At 42.4% G+C, this 19,930-nt stretch overlaps 1 protein-coding gene across 1 annotated transcript in view; it reads left to right on the top strand.

Moving 5' to 3' along the window:
- The window catches only part of RAB5A (RAB5A, member RAS oncogene family), a 54,004-nt gene that overhangs the window by 8,292 nt on the left and 25,782 nt on the right, over window positions 1-19,930 (top strand). The gene's annotated exons all lie outside the window — the stretch shown is intronic.

Raw genomic sequence — 19,930 nt, forward strand, 5'->3', positions numbered from 1 at the left:
CCCTTCTCTCTCACTGTTAAGGTGGACATATACTTTTTTATAATTTATTTATTTGTTTTATTGGGTTTCAAAATAGAGTATACACAATACAATTGTATAGTCCCCATGTATCAAAGACAGAAGGTCATTATCAACATTCTAAATGCAGGGTACCATACAGGGAACGGCATTTAGAACCCAAAGAATTGGAAGCAAGCAATGGGGAAGAAACAAAAGGAACAAGGGAGACAGGACATTCACAAGACATAAAGGGGGGACAAAGGCAATTCCTTGCTCCAGGTCTGTAATCACATATTTGTTACATAACCAATAAAAGTAACTCAATTTCTATACATGTACAAGGCACCTCATCAGAGTAGGGAAGCCCAAGGGCATATTCCCAGGGCATGACACACCGTGGGTAAGCATCATCTCATGGGTCCGCTTGAGGTCGGTTATGTGAATATTTTAAGATGCTGAGTCCTTAAACAACCAACAAGCCCATCTTCTGTAGGAGGTAGCAGTCCTTTGCAGTGTGCATTAGTTGCTGCAGTAGTCTAGTGAAGTCCAATTTGCGGAACTTTTCCTTAATGGCACCTTGGTACATCTCCAATACAAGCACACCCAAGGATCCAGGGGGAGCCGCACACCACAAATCTGATGAGTGATCTGTACGACCTGTGTCCAGTAGGTTTTGATTAGTGGGCACTCCCACCATATGTGGGCGGTGGCCATACACTTTACAGTTATCGTTCAATTTTATTTGTCCCGTCATTGCACCCTCGTTCAATTTCCGCTCAAATAGCCCATCGTGCACAGGCCAATGTAAATTTGGACAATCGTTAGTCACCAATAGTAACGGACTGAACTTCGTCGTTCGACAGAACAGATTTTTGTTTGCGCATGTGCAGTGTTCACGTTGCGATTTTGGTTGTATGAATATATGATAAATATCACCAGCACACCTATTGCTTGTCTCAATCCATCTTCTTTATTGATGCAGAATGTCACAAAACAACGTTTCGGTGCCACGCAAGGTCCCCTTCATCAGGTTTTAGCATGACAACAGCATTTATATACCCTTCAACTTAAATACCTTAACCCCAAGTGCACGTTTAGTTTTTTTTGGGCGGGGGGCGGGTTGTTTTCTTTTTTAGATTGTATGAATAGCTGTTGTCTTAATATTTTACATTTAAAACATAGGTGGAAACTGACTTATTTGCTTGATCAGAAGCATTTTCCACACACTGTATATTTACATGGCTGGTTCAGAAAGGTTCTTACTGTTTAACTATTAAGGAAAACAAGTACTTCCACTGAGTAGGCCAAGGAAGAAGTTTGGCTTCATTGTTTTGTGTATGAAGCCACTCTTGGCTTTGTTTACCAGTGGCTGTGTAGCACTGTAATTATACATATGGGAAGAAAGGTCTTAAAGGAACAGTGTTTTCCCCATTGAATGGACCTGGTCTCATATATTTTGATTTCTTAAGATAGCTGCCAATATCATGACAGATCCTTTTTGAAACTTAAAGTGACATTAAAGTCAGCATTTTTTCCCCCATTGTAATTGTGCTTTAAGGACTTACCTTAAGTAAAGCCTCTTAATCCGATCATCATCTTCCTTCCACTTGTTGCCAGCAGTCCCTCCAGCGCCGGTGCCGGTCTCTGATCTAGCGCTGACTGCTGTCTTCTGTGCCCCACAGTGTCTGTCCGATGTGCATGCTCCCGGCTGCGTACATTGACTGTGTCTCTCCTCTTCTCCCCGCCAAAGATCTCTACTGCGCATGCGCTTGGCTGCTTGAGAAGCTCCAAATTTTCAGATGGGAGCGAGCGGTGGAGACAGAGGTTGGTCATTACCTTTTGGGAATTGTTTTTTTCCATGTTTTTGCATATATCTACTGCTTGCTAGCAGTAGATATATGCTAAAAAAAACACAAAAAACAAGAGTTTAATTATATTTTAAAGCTGACTATTCACTTTACAACAGTCTGAACCAATCCCAGAAGCCTGATAGCCAATACCCCTTAAGAATTGCAGCTGGCTTCTAACATTTGAGGTTTTCTCCAGCTGATGTCAATAGAGCTGGCTAAAAAAAAACCCTGCTGTCTCCTGGATTGGGCAGACTGGCTCCTGAGTTCCAAATTAAGTTTTCCACACTGCTTTACAATCTGAATACTGAGTTTCCTATTTAGAGCATTCCTGGACAACCCCAGGAGCCAGGTAATGCTTCTTAAAAATGACAGCTGTCGCCTAACTTTTGAGGTTATTCTCTAGTTAAAGCAAATCCTGCTGACTCCTGGATTGGACAGATCGGATCCTGAATTAATGTTTTTTTTAATAGAACTATCAACAACTATGTTTCAAGGTCCTGCCTGATTGATTGTTTAGAGATTGAATGGATTTTTAGGCAGGACGTTACATGCCTTTGGTAAATGGCCGCTGAGCTCACAGAGAATGTGCAGCCCTGACTGTGATATATGTAAAGCTGGCCAGGAGCCAGTTTGTCCAAACCAGGAGTCAGCAATGGGATTTTTTTTTTTTAGGAGCCAGCTCCATTGGTAACAACTGTTTGGAACCTTAAAACTGGTAAAGTTATTCTATATTCCTTTATTGTGTACCTCCTATGCCAGGGCTGGACAAATCCGAGGAGCCAGGTAGCCAATGTGCCTAAAAAATTACAGCTGAGGTTTTCTCTAGTTACCAATAAAGCGGGCTCCTTTAAAAACAAATCCTGCACACTCCTGGATTGGACAGACTGGCTCCTGAATTTCATAATAATTTGTCCACCTCTGAATTTGTATATTTGAGGTACCTGGAATTTCTAGTTTTAGGTGCCATGACGGATGTGGACAATTCTAGAATCATATTGATTGGCTGATGCAGCCCTGGTACATCTTTCTCTTCATTTCAGCCATGAATCTGCAGTCATATCTGTCAACATTGAATTTGGGGGTGGGAGTGGACCATCCATGGGCCAGTAATGGGCAACGAGGCTCTAAAACAACAACTATTGGACAATATTAACACCATTTATGATCATCGTTCTTTTTTTGTTCATATTCCATCCTATTGTTAGCTCCTTACTTACTATGCTTGTTAGTGCTATGAAATTCTCCAATGTCGGAGAGCACAGATTTCAGAGACATGTCATTGTTTCAAAAATGGGAATTGTAAAACATTCAGTGCCTCCGTGTTTTACAGGCAACTCAGTGTTTTAGATAAAATGCATTGTGTCAAATGCTTTTAACAACAAAGAGCTGCAGGTTCCAGTTTTCTGCTTCACTGAAGATGGCAAATATCATTCTCTAGCTTTTGTGAGTTAGGCAAGACAATGAAAAAATCATCGTAATTGCTTGTGCTGTTCAAGTTTCTAGCTGTTACGGAATTTTATTACTCACGGGACATTTTAGAAGTATTAATACAGCACTTTTTTAGAAATCAAGTAACCAAATGCACCACAGAGATTATATGCATGATTTCTCATTGTTGGGTCAATTCCTAAATTGGAGGTCAAAATCGTATAGCTTTACGAAGTCCAGTAGAATAATGTGGTACAGGCAGTCCCCGGAAATATCACATTTACCAAGCTAAGGGAAACTTTTCCTGCAATGTACAAATTCGCTTGCAAAGTGAATGACCTATTTGTTTTTAGTAAATCAACCCCACGGGCTCCCTGGCTACTGAAATTTAGTTTTTTTACACATTTTATAACTTGCCTTCTCTCTCTCAGTTTTTGCACATTTTGTAAGCTTTCCATCATCCAAATTCCTAGTGGAAATAGTAAAAATAATTTTGTTCAGTAAAAGTAGCTATTGTGTTGATCACACGCGTTACATTCTGATTGTCCAATCTCCTTTTACAGTCAGCTGATCTTTTTGAACAAAGTCTTAAGGTGGTTGTACAAATCCAATTGTAACTTTTATGGCCAGCCAAAAATGTAGGGTTTGGGTTTATTTAAAGTGACCGTGTTGCCATAGTTTAACTGGCCAAAAAGTTGTTCCTGGAAAAGATGTTAAATGCTCACCTTTCCTGTTGCCCACAACTCTGAAGGCTGCTGCATTGATTAAAAAAAAAAATCAGTCCATGATATGCAAAGTAGGGATGCACCAATACTAGTATCGGTGCTGATGCCGAGTATTTGGGCGAGTACTTGTACTCGCCCAAATGCTCCGATGTCTAGCCTGATACTTCCGGTATCCGATAGCCGGGCAGCACGTCATTACATGCTGCCCGGCTTCCTGATTGGCCGGCTCCATGCTCTCTCGTCACTTGTGACGAGAGAGCATGGAACCGGCTTCCCGGCCAACCAGGAGCCGAGCAGCGTGTAATGATGCGCTGCCCGGCTTCCTAATTGGTTGGAAGCTGGCCAATTCAGGAAGCCAGGCGCCGTGCAATGATGCGGCGGCCAACTTTCTGATTGATCTGGAAGCCGGCTTCATGCTCCTTTTTTGTCACCTCGTGGCGGGGGAGCATGGAGCCGGCTTCCCGGCCATCTCGTCACCTAGTGACGAGAAGCATGGGGACAGCTGCCCTGCTAATCAGGGAAGCCGGGTGGTGAGTCTTTACACGTTTCCCGCCTTATCAGGAAGCCAGGTGGCGAGTCATTGCACACTGCCTGGCTTCCTGAATGGGACTTTTGGTATCGGCGAGTACCGAAAAAAAATATCGGTACCGAAATACCTGTATTGGGGCATCCCTAATGCAAAGCCTAGTCAAGGGGTAGGCAACCTTGGCACTACAGCTGTTGTTGAACTTCATGTCCCACAAGGCATTGCAAGACTGTTCACAGACATGACTCCCAGAGGCATGCGGGGACCAAAACACCTGGAGTGCTGAGGTTGCCTTACACTGGCTGAGGTCATTTGGTTATATACCTACTAGAGCAGTGGTTCTCAACCTTTCTAGGGCCAGGACCCCTTGGTAACATTTGCCAAGTTGTGGTGACCCCGAATTGTAAAATTTAGGGTTGCACCAATACTAGTATCTGTGCGGGCTCTGTGGCGGCCAGTGCGGCTACTGATAGATCACTGGCCCTCACTCCCGCCTGCTCCCCCCTCTTTGATCCTCCCCATCCGCTGCTGCAGCGCCATCTAGCGGTGCGGCTGGAGAACGGACACTTGTGCGCTGGGTGGAGGCTGAGGAGCTTCTTACCTAGCTCAGCACAAGGCACTGGCGACCCCCTCAACTGTGGGCTGTGACCCACTTTTGGGTCGCGAACCTCTGACTAGAGGGATCATTTCCATTCAGATTTGGCTGATCATTTCCTGTAACTGAGGCCATGTGACAACATTCTATACAATTCTGTTATGTGTACAGCAGAGAGATTCTTTTTCTCCAGGAAGGTAAGTACCTAAACCCTTCTGTTACACTTACTCTTTACTTAGTCATCTCAGCATGGCTGTTGAGTTTTCGTCCACTTTTAATCCTTTCTATAGTAATACAACACCTGCTCTAGTATTGTTTTTGAGTTTATCTATGGCAATGATACACATGTACTACAACACATTCAATGGTATAGGTAAAATAGCTCCACTTTGTAAGTTTTCCTAGTGGTTGGGCTTTTTCCACCCTAGAATGATTGAATGCAAAGTCTATTAGAGCAGATAGTCATGCATGTGTATATATTATATACACGCATATGGTTATTGTTAGTCCCTTGTTGTAGAACATATCCATATACCATTGGCCTTTAGGGAATCACTGGTGTCATTTTTTTGTCACTGTTGTCAGCTTATGTAATAAATAAGAAGGAGATAACTGCATCTGCTAATTATACCGTATACTTATCACTACTTGTTTTGGGCGCATGGTCTTTGATGGTCAACATGTCCAAAACCCGCAATGCCAAGTGTTATATAATTATTAGCCGCAGATGTCTCATGAATTATTGATTCATTCTCCTGTTAACATGCCATTATGCTTTGAGTCATTTTATAAATATTTATACTGTCCATTATTGTTGCTACTTAGGACTCTATAACAAATCTCAGGAGGGAAGGGTGAAGAGAAGGGCAGATTTTTCAGTAGTACAGTGCCTGGGTTCACAAATAGAGTGTCTGTTGGCATGCATGTCTGAGAAAAATGCCTCCCTGTTCCAGGACCCACTGTAGCCAGATTTTCTACCAAAGATCTAACCCACTGTAGCCAGATTTTCTACTAAAGATCTAATGAATTAGATTTTTTTCTTTTAATCTGAATATTTCATTGGTAACACACTGTGCCATGCTATCCAGTATAGTTACACTCTACAACGAGACAATGTGGTTGCTCTAGAGGCTAAGGAAGGTCTGCCTAATATACCCCTAAACAAAGCTTCGTAGGGTATCCTATGATCCTTTTGAGCCTCATGTGGCTTTGAGAAGCATGGATATTGTCCTACTTTTCATATTGTTTATAGAGTACATAACAGATGTCTTCCTGTATCATCAGCATTGCTTCCTAAATGTACATCTAATCACATTGTCCTCTATACTGTAGTATCCAAGCTTCCTGTGGAAGTGCTCTGCAGGTGTCCAGGCTTTTTCTGCAGTGACTTTGATTTGCTGCATGTTAAGTTGCATTTATAATCACTGCTGGAACATCGGTGTGTTGGCTCTGTGTGTTAGTGATATGCTTGTAACTTGATAGGGTAATATGAAATATCATATGATGTTTACAGAAGTGGGTGGTTGCCTGTAGGGTTCAGTGATCTCTACAAACAGCTCCTGCTCTGTCACAATAAACTTTTGTCTGATGACAGACACTCCATTTTACTTCTCTATTCTTCTTTACAATACGTATAGGATGGTAATGCATGTTATGATTGCAGTGCTGCTTCTGGCATCTGCTGATGTGGCTCGTTTGTTGGAGTGAACCTCTGCACTCAAAAATCTAATTCTACCATTGCATCCCTCTGTGTATGATGATTAATAGTGATGGGCTCGGGCGTGTTCGCAGCTCCACGTGCCGAGCCCGCCAGGAAGCTGACCAGAAGCGTTACATCTTGGGAAGGTTACATCAGCAGAGCATTGCTGGGAAATCTCTGTTATCTCATGAGATCTCAGGGAAAAGCATTTTCCTCCCCTGAGATGATGTGCATGGTCACGTGTCCTAGTCACATGTGCCAGAGTTCTAGGAAATAAAGGGAGATCAAGTAATATGCCCTTAGTAAACATGGCCACTGGCAGAAGACTGCGGAGAAAAATAAAAAAAGGTATGCAAAGAATAAAAAGCCTGAAATTATCTAGAAGTATGTGTTTGTAGATTGTCATTACTAAACATTTCTAAAGGTGTGTTTATTATCTTATTATCTATGGGTAAAGGTCTACTTTAGACTGGAAACGCCAAAAAAGAGTTTTAGCTGCTTGTTACCACTGGCATCCCTCTGGATCATCTTCTGACCAATCATTAAAGTCTATCTAAACCCAAGAACAAAAATGTAATATATTTCAGCTTACCAGTAATTGGATATGGTGGCTGTATACCGTATATACTCGAGTATAAGCCGAGATTTTCAGGCCATTTTTTTGGGTGAAAAGTGCCCCCCTCGGCTTATACTCGAGTCAGCGCCAGCGCGTCTTCTTACTTACCTCGCCGAGCGTCGCATCAACCAATTACTGTCCTGAGTCTATGGAGGAGCTGTGTTGTTACTTTAGGACAGGGTGTATATGGTGAATACATAATGAGGTTGATTTACTAAAGGCAAATAGACTGTTCACTTTACAAAGGAATTTGCACTTTGCAGGGGAAGTTTCCTTAGCTTAGTGAATGTGGTGGAACATCACATTGTTAAGAATACCTCATCATGTGCAAGGAGAAATAAACTGCAGGTTTTCTTGAACATGATTGGGTGAGGGAAGTCAGCAAGGCTTCTGATCATTCAGTAAACTAAGGGCAACTTCCCCTGCTAAGTGCAAATTCACTAGCAATGTTAACAGTCTATTTGCCTTTAGTAAATCAACCCCAATGCCTTCCCATCTCTCTATAACATAGGTGGCAAGTGTTCTGTAGCTCACAGAGCGGGAACGGGGCTGATAACACTGCAGAGGGAACAGGAACTTTTAGGCTTACTGGATTTTTGTCCGGGTCAACTTGGTATTTTATTTACACTTATGGAACAGAAAACACAAAACGCTTTCAATGGTGTATTTCCAAAAAGGGGCAGATGAGAGTTCATTGTTAAAGCTAAACTTCGGGAAAAGCAAATATTGTATAAATAGCATGGAATGTGTATTCTTGCTTGAAGCTTGGTGTGCATTATGTACATATTCCAGATCTGTGCAATAATCTAGTATGAAACGTTATCTTTGTTCAGGAGCTTTGTAATAGATCTGTCACTGCTGCTTGTTCTCCTTGTGTAGGGTGACTGGTCTTGTATGCACCCCCCTCCTTCAGTTTTCTGCAGGCAGCCTGTAGTGGGGGGAGCCTGTAGTGGGGGGAGCCTGTTGGGTCCCTATCACAGCTCTGCTCTCTTCACAGTAATGATGTCAGCACTACTTTTGCAATGTAATTACTGGGCTCGCAACCAATTTGGTGCACATAAAGTGGATTTGTATCTTTTGTGGCTATTGAGGAATTCATTTAAATGAAAGTGTTTGTATTCTGCATTCAGCTTTTGAGTTTACACAAACCTTAAGAGAACCATGACCCATCCTTTTTTGGCCATCGTTCTCTTTTTAGGTCACAGAAGACATTCACTAATGTACTCCTGTGACCCAAAACTCAGCTATTGGCCGCTATATATGCTGACAGCTCAGAGACACACTGCAGCCGGTACATATCACAACAATATTGTCGGGATCCACCCTGCTGCCTGATTGCTTTGCCTCGCCAGAGCCAATGCTATTCAATGGAGCTGTCTTAGCTACATGTCGCTGTCGCTCCAGCAAGACCCTTTTTTCGGCGGATTTTGCGCAATTTTTCTATTTTTTAATGGAGCCTGACGGTGAAGGTCGCGCTACCGTCGTTGGAACACCGCCCCGAAAGTCACGCTAACCCGGCCACGCGGATCCGCTGCAAAAGTTATATCGCTTAGTGTGGATGGGGGCCTTAAGGTTGGTACTGTACAGGCAAAATTAAGTGATTCTTTGTGATTGTAGAACAGTATAATAAACCATACTTTTAGTATACTTGTCACCATGCACTGGTAAAATACATGTTTGCATGAAAACCGGTCATTGTACAAGTGTTACATTCAGTTTACCGGAAACTCACGATCTGTTACAGGCTGATATACACTCACTGGCCACTTTATTAGGTACACCTTTCTAGTACTGGGTTGGACCCCTTTTGTCTTCAGTGCTGCTTTAACTCTTTGTGGCATTGATTCAACAAGGTGATGGAAACATTCCTTGGAGAGTTTGGTCCATACTGACATGATAGCATCACACAGTTGCTGCAGATTTGTCGGCTGCAGATCCATGATACGAAGCTCCACCAGACTGAACCGTTGATACAAGGCAGGATGGATCCATGCTTTCATCTTGTATACATCAAATTCTGACCCGACCAGCCGAATGTCGCAACAGAAATTGAGACTCATCAGTTCAGGCAACGTTTTTCCAATCTTCTATTTTACAATTTTGCTGAGCCTTTGCAAACTGTAGCCTCAGTTTCCTGTTCTTAGCTGACAGAAGTGGCCCTCGGTGTGGTCTTCTGTGGCTGTAGCCCATCTACTTCAAGGATCAATGTGTTGTGTGTTCAGAGATGCTCTTCTGCATACCTCGGATGTAACGAGTGGTTATTTGTGTTAATGTTGCCTTTCTATCAGCTTGAACCAGTCTGGCCATTCTCCTCTGGCATCAACAAGGTATTCTTGCCCATAGAGCTGCCGCTCACTGGATATTTTCTCTCTTTCAGACCATTCTCTACAAACCCGAGAGATTGTTGTGTATGAAAATCGCAGTAGATCAGCGGTTGCTGAAATACTCAAAGCAGCCCGCCTGGCACCAACAACCATGCCATGTTCAAAGGCACTTAAATCACCTTTCTGCCCCATTCTGATGCTAAGTTTGAACTTCAGCAGGCCATATTGACCATGCCTACATGCCTAAATGTATTGAGTTACTGCCGTGTGATTGGCTGATTTAGATATTTATTTTAACAAGCACTTGAAGAGGTGTGCCTAATAAAGCGGCCAGTGAGTGTATTTTGTCTATTGCCCAACTACACCAGACCTGATCCACTGTGTTGATTTCTTTGGCATGATACCATACCACTGTCCCACTTTCCACATTAGTTGATATCTTATGTGAGTGTATAAATGCTTTGAAATCAAGGGAATACCAGGCACAACACTTGCATGGCTAACATGTACTTTTTATATTATGTTTAACATAATTTATGCAGTTTCTTGTCATACCATGATGAATTTTGTATCTGGTTTTGAAACACTATTTATATTTGCGCTGTGTGTGGTCTATAGTCATGTAGTATCACTAAATAAAACCATCTACCTCTGCTATACCCAGTTTAATTAGTCTGTGCTTCACTTCCAAGTAGGACAGGTCTTGTAACCGCTTTTGGCTTGCCATATATATAACAATGCCATGGTTGTTTTATTGAAGTGATTGCTTTTCACGTGTTATCTTTTCAAACCATTGATAAATAGGCCATGACAAGTGTAGTTACCTGTATCTGAAATGTATTAGCCCATTTAAACTCAAAAATGGGAGAGAGGTCAGACTCGCTGCTGGTTGTTAACCCCTTCTGAGGAACGCCTCTGTAATTAAATGTTCTCTAGCATGATGCCCTGTGCTGGGGATCGGTTTATTAACATTTCTACTTTTTCAAGAGGCACCAGTCCCAGCTGTCGTTGACATCACAGATTCACACTGATGATTGCTAACTGGAGTGATTCCCAATCATGCGATTGCTGTGTCAACAATAACATAGTGATCATGTGCGGGCTGGAGGCTTCATGGAGAAAATAAAAGCCTTGAGCCTACTGATGAACACTGCTTGTGGTGTTTCCGGCTATAGTGGCATCTGCTATGCAATATGTTTCACTATTGCAATTGTCAGATACAGTAACCATATTAAGATAAATGTATGTGCCTCTCGTATACCTGGACAAATCCCGGGTGCCAGGTAGTCCTTGCTTCGAAACAAGTGACAGTTGGTGCCTAACTTTTTAAGTTTTCTTTAGTCGTCAATGGAACTGACTCCAAAAAAGAAAATCCCGTTGACTCTTGGATTGAACAGACTGGTTACTGAGTGAGATAGATGGATAGATAGATAGAAAGGCATAAGTAGGCATAAGGTTATTGTCACGTTAATTGACACAACATGATGCGGCTGCTAAATTCGCCCTGAGTAGCAAAGCATCAGTGGGTCATTGGTCTCTGGGACCTAAGTTGGCAGTTAGACTCCGTTCTCCACACAAAATCAAAACCTTTAATAGGTAGAGTTATGTGTTATGTCTGTGGACAATTCATTATTTTCTTTTGTTTTTCTCTAAACATCCCAAACCTTGAAGCTGCTACACTGCTTGCAAGCATTAACTAGACTTTTCTATTTTTATTAAGACAAGCACTTCAAGCAAAGAATGGTGATATTCAGTGACTTGTTGACTTGTTATCTATAGTCCTGGAGCACAGATTGTGAAATTCAGGAGTCAGCCTTTCCGTAAGTTTTGACAAAGTCAGTGGATGCAAGAGAATATTCAGTGCCTGTGACAATTCAGCCTCTGAGTAGTGTAAGCTGCTCTCAGATGGGACGTGCCAGAAGTAGCCATTTTGAAGTAAATATCTGAGTGCGACCTGTATATTGTATGCAGGGCGCCACGTTTGAATCAAGTAATTAGGCTTACTACACCCTTTAGATCTGGCAGTTGTGGTATGCATAGCAGGCATTGAAAATGTGAGCCCAGCACCCCCCTTTTTTTTTTTTTTTAAACAGGATCTTAAAGTAGAAGTATTGGGATGTAAAATGTACTCTTCCCAATAGTAGTGCAGCTGTCACATGCCGGTTCTATAGATAATGAGCATTCATGAACTGCTGATCGCTCAGCTCATGGTAGTCTCCCTGCAGAGAGAGGTGAGGTCAGTCTCCCCTCTCCAGTTCCGTCAGTGCTCATTGGAGGGACAGACAGGGGAGGGGGCGGGCACAGCTGGCTATGGCTCTAGAGGCAGAGCCAGCTGTCAATCATGCAGTGGGGTGGATCTCAACAATATTGTCAGAATCCCTTCCGGCTGCAGCAACCCACAGGGCAGCACAGTGCGACATTATGTACAACAGTACAATATATGTGCTTTTCATTTCTTTGTTAATCATGCACTTTACTCTGCTGTGGGAGGGACACCTACACGTTTATGCTGAGTGTCGGGTCTTGGAATTTGTACTAGTTGTTTTCCCGTTACAGGCAAAGTGAGCAAAATTTGTTTATATTGAGTGATTTCAAAAGCTCCTTATTTTAACCACTTGAAGGCCATAGTGTTTCACCCCCTTCCTGGCCAGGCCATTTTTCAGTATTCAGCGCTGCCGTACTTTGACTGATGTTTATTCCGTCATGCAACGCTTTACTGAAACGATTTTCATACCATTTTTTGGGGACAGATAGAGCTTTCTTTTGGTGGCTTTTATTCACCACTGGGGTTTTTATTTTTTACTATATAACAAAAAAAGTACCCTAAATTTTACGGCGCTCAGCGCGGACACGAGAGGGGGGAGGGGCAGGACGTCTTAAGACGCCCTCCCGCTCTGAGCAGACGTCCATCTGGCCGTTCACAAACGGCCATGGACGTAAGGTAGTTAAAGGATATTCCACAGTTCCATTAAAGTTCTTATTTTAATGCAATTGCTACATATAAGCCTTTAGAATCTTTTAACACATTAATCAAGAGCAGTAGCTCAGTAAGCTAAGTATCAGCTTCTATTATGTTCTTTTTGTTTTGTCTTAACAGCAGCTTGTAAGTCATAGATGTAATAGCAACCTCTCATAGCTTGCACTTCGCTTCCTATTCTCTTTGAAGGTTACATCACCCTTGACAAGTAGAGGTGTATCCACAACATGTAGAATTTCTGTGACCTCATGTCAGATTTGCAGCTCATATCACCTGCCAAGTATGAACAGGTTGTAGCAGCCTGGAATGTAAAACTGAAAGCCTTTCCTGTGTGCTGTTAACTTTAAGTGACAGAAATCTAATTAAATAGTAATTGATATCTCTGAGTTAAAAGGTACAAAAAGGTATCATTTCCAAAATGAAGTTCTTTAACGTTAAACTGGAAATTGATTTCTCTGTAAAGTCTTTTTTTTTTTTTTTGGTTTAGCAAGTCTTGCCAGCTGTGTACCCCTTCCAAAACACGATGTACAAAGAAAGAAAGGTCTTTTCTCTATTCTCACGTTTTTCACCTCTGCAAACAGATGCCCTATTTAGCAAGCCAGGATCCCATCCGAAGCTCCCTCGTCAACTCCTCCCATGCTCGCTTCCGGGACTTCGCTATAGTCTTTCCCATCCTCTGGTACTCCTTTACCCCAACCTGTCCGGCTGTCTCCTACTCTGACTGCCTTTAGGCGATCCCTTAAGACTCCTCTTTTCAGGAAAGCCTATCCCACCTCAACCTAACTACTGAACTATCACTTTCTCAAACAATTCATCCCCACACAGCTACTTCCTCATGTATCACTGGCCCCTCCCTTTTAGATTGTAAGCCCTCACAGGCAGGACCCTCCTTACCATCTTGTCTTGAATTCTATTGTAATTGTACTGTCTTCCTTTATATTGTAAAGCGCTGCACAAACTGTTGGCGCTATATAAATCCTGTATAATAGTAATAATAATATGGTATTAGGGAGTAGCTGCTAAGCAATCAAGAAGTTTTATTAGTAGAGAATTGCATACTGACTATGCTCCACAGTCACCAAAAATCTCCCACAATATGATTAGAATACAGACAGTTGTCAGGTTAGCTAAAAAGCTAAAACATGCCCTGTGCACATTGGTATCTCCACCATGGCCCAAGCATACGTTGTGGCAAAACATAAGTTGTCTTAAAGGAGAACTATGAGGTGAGTGATTTACACTCATTGAAACTGTCACACGTCGACTCTATAGATCGGGAAGTGAGCGAACACGTACGATCGCTCGCTCACTTCCCAATCATCTCCCTGCAGAGATTCCCGCAGGGATTCCCCCCTTTCCGATCCTCCAGACTGGAAGAACGGGCGAGTGATAGGATAGGCAGAGCCCGCTGTCACTCAGCCAGCTGGGTAGATCTTGACAGTATTGTCAGGATCCATCCCGGCTGCGGTGCTCTCTGTATATACCTGTCAATAGCCTGCTATATACTCACATTTAGGTCATGGTAGGACTTTAGTATAACATCCTCCCGTGACCCTAAACAGAACTATGGGATATAAAGGTTACCCCATAGTTCTCTTTTAAGTTACTTTATATTGCCAAAGAGATGACAGCACATTGGCCCATCTTCAGGCAAACAAAAAAAAAAGTACCCTTGCAATGGGGCAACCCTTCACTGCAAGGGTTTAGTGCTTGTTTGTGTCTAGTCGCTGGAGTAAAGCAGATTTATTTACCTGAACTCGCTTCCCTGGCGGTCAGCATTGTCCTTTTTCTCCCCCTCCACTGCCTGCATTAGATGTAGTAATGTCAGTCAATATTGGACTGTTGTAACCCAGGGAAACAGATGCTGCGGGGACCGGCTTAGCAGCCTGCAGGGACCAGGCAGGACGGGGGTTCAGGTAAGTAAATCTGCTTTACTCTAGCACCCCCAAAAAATACAAGTACTTGAATGGTGTAAAAAAGGCTCCTTTTTTTTTTTTTTTTTTTTTTTTTTTTCTTTGAGCGGGGTTTTTTTTTTTTTTTAAAATACAAGTCTTGGAGTACAGAAAGTAGTCGCTGTCACTATACTTTCAAATGATAATGCCTTTGGAATTATATCACTAAACATGGTACAGTATATATTAGATTTTCTTTCCAGTGTGACACAATTTTATTATTTATCATAATCTATTCCTATTACACTTACAGCCCTCTTTAATATAGTATTGCATTTGTAGCACTCTAGTAAAAAGGCTTTTTTTTTTTTTTTTTTTTTTTTTTTTTTTGCTTGGAGATGGGATTTAATTTTCCTTTTTTTGCCCAAGAGACCAGTTCCATTTTTGTTCCGTCTTCAAGAATAAGAATCTTCCTCCAGGATAAACATGTTAGCTCAGTTATGTTCTGGTCTGCGTATACACATTTTTAAAAGATCAATCCCCGTCTGCCGCCACTTTCCTTGAGACCTGCTACACAGTTAAAATATTTAGGTTGATGTCAAATGAGCAACCAGGACGCCATTTACTCAGACGCCTTAACGTCTGCTTTGGTGACACTCTCATTGGCAGGAGCGTCAAGATATTGCTCCATCACAGCTCCAACACTTAGTCAGTAAAGGGAGCAATACTTGTTAGAGAAATGGTTGCTTCCCCTTGGTCATTCTGCTGTTGGGGGATGTGTTGTCAGTAGCAGGATTCCCTATCTGACATGGCCCTTACAGTCTGAGCAAACGGTAAGGTAGAGGAGACTGAAAAAAATGCTTCCTCCTGCCTGCAGCAGCCGTATAACTTGATATCTCCCAGACTGCACCTCTCAGCCTAGGCGCCGTCTTTGCTTAGAGCTGAAAGACTGCTTTTTAATCATAAAAGTACAGTTAAAAATCATGTTGATCTATATTAGGTCATGTCAGGTTTGTAACATTTTTTGATAGATGCTATAATATTGTACTGTAGACTTATTTATTGGACCATATATGAACTGATTTTATGCATTGTAATATTTATTGTAATTACTGTTCTCTTCACATTCAAGACATTGGTAGGCTGAAATGACAACTTAATTTTATCTTTGTGCCTTCAAGCTGTTTTAATAAGTCTGTGATTAAGCCCTCTGGCAGAGTTTGTACAAATACTACTGTGATGTATTTTCAATTCATGTAAAATAATATGCAAGGTTTTAATAAGATTAGCGATGTGAAAGCACAACTCTTTTATTGTCTAAGTTAATGTGTTCTGTGTGGGCGCAGCATTGTGCCATCCCGGCCATTTCATAGTATTACTGTTGCTGAATGTTCCGCCTACACCGGTCACTGAAGCTTCTTGGCCGGGAAAGGCCGCCACATAGTGTAGTTTAAAGAGGTTTAAAATATTTTCACCATGTCACATTGCAGGCTAAATAAATAATTTGCTGGTTCCTAATGTGTTATAACATGGAACAGTGACCCCCCCACCCCCCATTCTCCTTGGGGGCAAAAAACATTTTGGGTACAGTGGGGAATTATTATAACCCCTTTTGGGTATTAACTGCTATCCTGAGCACCATTAGAGAGAACTATGTGCCCAGCTGTCAACAATTTCACTAGACAGGAAGTGGAGGGGACATCTGCAACAGTCGCACAGACAAAAATACAAGATGAACATTTTTTTTTCTGTTGGAGAGTTCCCCTCACTTCCTGTCCAGTAAAATATCAGCAGGACAGGAAGTGACAAATCCGCTCGCCAGATAGCAGTAAAAGCCAGACAGGTTTTAACCCATCCTCACTCGATCCAAAGCTATGAAACAAATTTTGGATGGACATACATTGTTAGTGGGGACAATGCGTAAAGTGTAGGCTGCTGACTCTTGGGGGAGAATGTTTATTAACCTGTCAGGTAGAGGTTCACCAAAATGGAATTTTCAGACCGTCTGGGAAAATACAAAATTTCTCAGGCTGATACCGGGGGAAAAAAAATTTCTAGCCAAAAATAATAAATGTATTTTTTTTTTACATTTGTGACTTTACTGTTAGGGGCTCTGGGGAAATATCAGGGGTCTAAACAGACCTCTTATTTCCCTTTTGAAAAAGAAATAGCGATTGAGGACACAGAATCCTTAATCTTTTTCTGCTGCCGCTGTTATGAATGAACAGGAATCCTCTTTACTCCTGTCCATTCATAAATTGAGGATATAGTATGAGTTACTATGTCCACAATCATGAATTAATAGGAAGTGATGTAGAGCATCAATAAACATACTATGTCCTCAATTATTTACAAACACGCAACAATCAGCTGATTCTTGAGTGCTTGTACTACGCTCTCCATCCTGACTCGCTGTCACAGGAGGCTGAGCGAGTGGTGTGCGGAGGAGAGCTCGGCCTCCTGTGACATGGCTGACAGCTGACTCCTCCCCTGCACCGCCAGCTCGGCCTCCTGTGACGGCTAACAGCTGCCTCTTCCCCCACACAGCTCTCCTGATCTGTCGAGGTAGGCCAGGTGGGGCATTGTGGGAGGAGAGCTCAGCTTCCTGTTACACACTTACAGCGCTCTCCTCCCCACCCCGCTCTGTCTCCTGAACGTTTCTCTCCTCCCCGCTGGAAGCTGCTCTTTGTCAGAGGGAACGGAGAGGAGAGAGATCATGGATGCACCGTAAATTCGGCCGAAAAAGTGTACTGTCGGCATTTTGCCCAAGTGCTATTTTCAGCCAATATGTTTTGGTGCATCTCTACTGTCCACATCATGGGGCATTGTGTCTGGAAACGAAGTATATCTAAAGCAGGGCTGGACAAATCCCAAAAACCAGGTAGCCAATGCTCCTTAAAAAATATCTGGTGCCTAACTTTTGTGGTTTTCTCTAGTTGTCAAAGGAGCTGGCTCTTAAAAATTTCATGGTGGCTGCTGAATTGGACAGACTGACGCCTGAATTTCGTTTACATTTGTCCACCCCTGATCTAAAGGCTCCTGTCTGGCAGGCTAAACAGGTCTCAAATCTAGTTACTATGCGATAAAAAAAAAAAAAGACTCTTGAATTATTGAAATTATTATAAAATAATTTCTGCAGCACAATCACTTTAGCCAGTCCAGAAAGCCGTGTGCAGGGTAGGGTGTGGCCAGCTGCTAATTGACAATCTACAGCCGGGGTCAGCAACCTTTTACACACCAAGTGCCATTTTTGAAACCATCAGACAACCGGGTGCCAGTGAACAATAGCGCGCCGTAGTGTTAGTTACATTTCAATTTTTCCACTCCTAACTCATGTACTGCTAATAGTAAGTTAAACGCACTAATGTTTTTAATGTGTTTACCTCACCATTAGCAGTACATCTATAAGTGAAAACATTGAATAGCTAGTGCACACACAAAACATGTTCATATTTACATGTGCTGAAAAGTAAACTGGACTTACAGTTTTAGTGTGATCCCTGTGTCTTGATTTCATGGCTCAGTTGTGCTATGTTTGGCCTGTAGGATGTTACTTTCAGCTGACCTTAGACCAGCACGAATGCATACTTTGAATGCCAGATCTCAGAGCAGCCCCATTGCCCTCCAGGCCTCGGAGCAGCCCCATTGCCCTGCAGGCCTCGGAGCAGCCCCATTGCCCTGCAGGCCTCGGAGCAGCCACAAGGCATGACAAACCACCACCAATTTACACACTTTAGCCTGCATATCAGCCACAAAAACTGTATGACTGCTAAGTTTTCCATTTCTCATGCTTGAATCATCCTGTTGGCAGGGTACAGAAATCCCGTCCCATCACATCAGACGTGGGTGAGCCCGCTCCTGTCTGGCGGGCTGGCACAAGAGGGATCCTTTAGGCAGGAGCTTGAGCAGACCGAGCAGAGGGCCCCGCCTCTGCGTTCCAATGCCGCCCAGCCACGTCACTGAGGTGGGTGGGCCAGTAATGTAATTGACAGCCGGCACGAGGGAGCTGTCAATTACAAGCAAAAAGGTTGCGTGCCAGCTGTCAAGGTATCGCGTGATAGTTGTAGTGCATCAGTTTACCCCATTCACTTTAAACATTCATCTGCTGATCTGAATAGCCCTTCTGCCATTTTTTTAATGCAGGAGAGGGTGTTTTGAAACACATCTACTGTAGGCTTCTCTTTCATCCAGAAGATGTGATGTATCCGAGGGTCAGTATTAAGATCAGATGAGTTGCTTACATTTAATCCTGCCTTGCAAACTTGAATTGTATTGGTCATACAGCAAGCAGGAGTGAATTTTCTTCGGACAAAATACAGGAAGTAGCCCATATACATGACGTTCACTCTGCAGTCTAGAGTAGTTACAGAGGCAGCACAGTGGCTTATTGGTTGACACTTCTTCCTTGTAGCATGGCGTTTGCATGTTTTCCCTGTGCCTGCAGGGGTCTCCTCGGGGTACTCTGGTTTCCTCCCCACTCCAAAAACATGCTGGAAGGTTAATTGGCTCCTGTCTAAATCAGCCCTGTATGCTTGCATGTGAGATAGGGACCTTAGATTGTAAGCTCCTTGAAGGCAGGGACTGATATGGATGTGCAGGATGTAAAAGTGCTGCAAACTTTTTCGGCGCTATATAATCTGTAATAAATAAATAACGTAAGGTAAATTGTGTGGTCTTGAAATATTTCCTATGTGATCTTATCTGCAGTTGCCCTTTAAATGTAAAATAGCTCATGGACTATTGAACTGATGGCTTGTGGTGCCAGACCATGGCAAATATGGCTTTGTTGTTGAATTTGATATTTCCAGATTTTGGTTTATAGGAGGGGTGCAGTGTGGGCTACAGAGGTAACAGTTATATATTGTGTTGCCTTTAAAATGTACAGTGTGTATTCATAATTCTCTTTTTAGTTGTGTGCCCTTAAAGCTAAAAAATCACATTAGCATTCAGCTCTGCATGCTGGTATGAAGTTTTATTACATTGATTTATTGAACATATTTTTCTTGCATTTTCCGCCCTGAGATAATGTGCATGGTCACATGTGCCAGAGTTCCAGGAAGTAAAGGGAGATAGAGTAATCTTTCCTTAGTAAAAAAAAAAAATGGCCACCGTGAAAAGAATGGGGAGGAAAAGAAAAACAAGTTATGCAAAGAATAAAAATCCTGCAATCATCTAGAAGTATCTGTTTGAGAGATGTTTAGTAATGACAAATCGACAAAGTGCCTTTGTTGTCATTTTAAAGGTAAAGTTCCTCTTTAAAGCATTTTCTCTTTTTTTTTTTTTTTTTTTTTTTTTTTA

The sequence above is a fragment of the Nanorana parkeri genome, unplaced genomic scaffold (assembly GCF_000935625.1).
Source record: "Nanorana parkeri isolate BGI_ZX_2015 unplaced genomic scaffold, ASM93562v1 scaffold1313, whole genome shotgun sequence".
In the NCBI taxonomy this organism is placed as follows: domain Eukaryota; kingdom Metazoa; phylum Chordata; class Amphibia; order Anura; family Dicroglossidae; genus Nanorana; species Nanorana parkeri.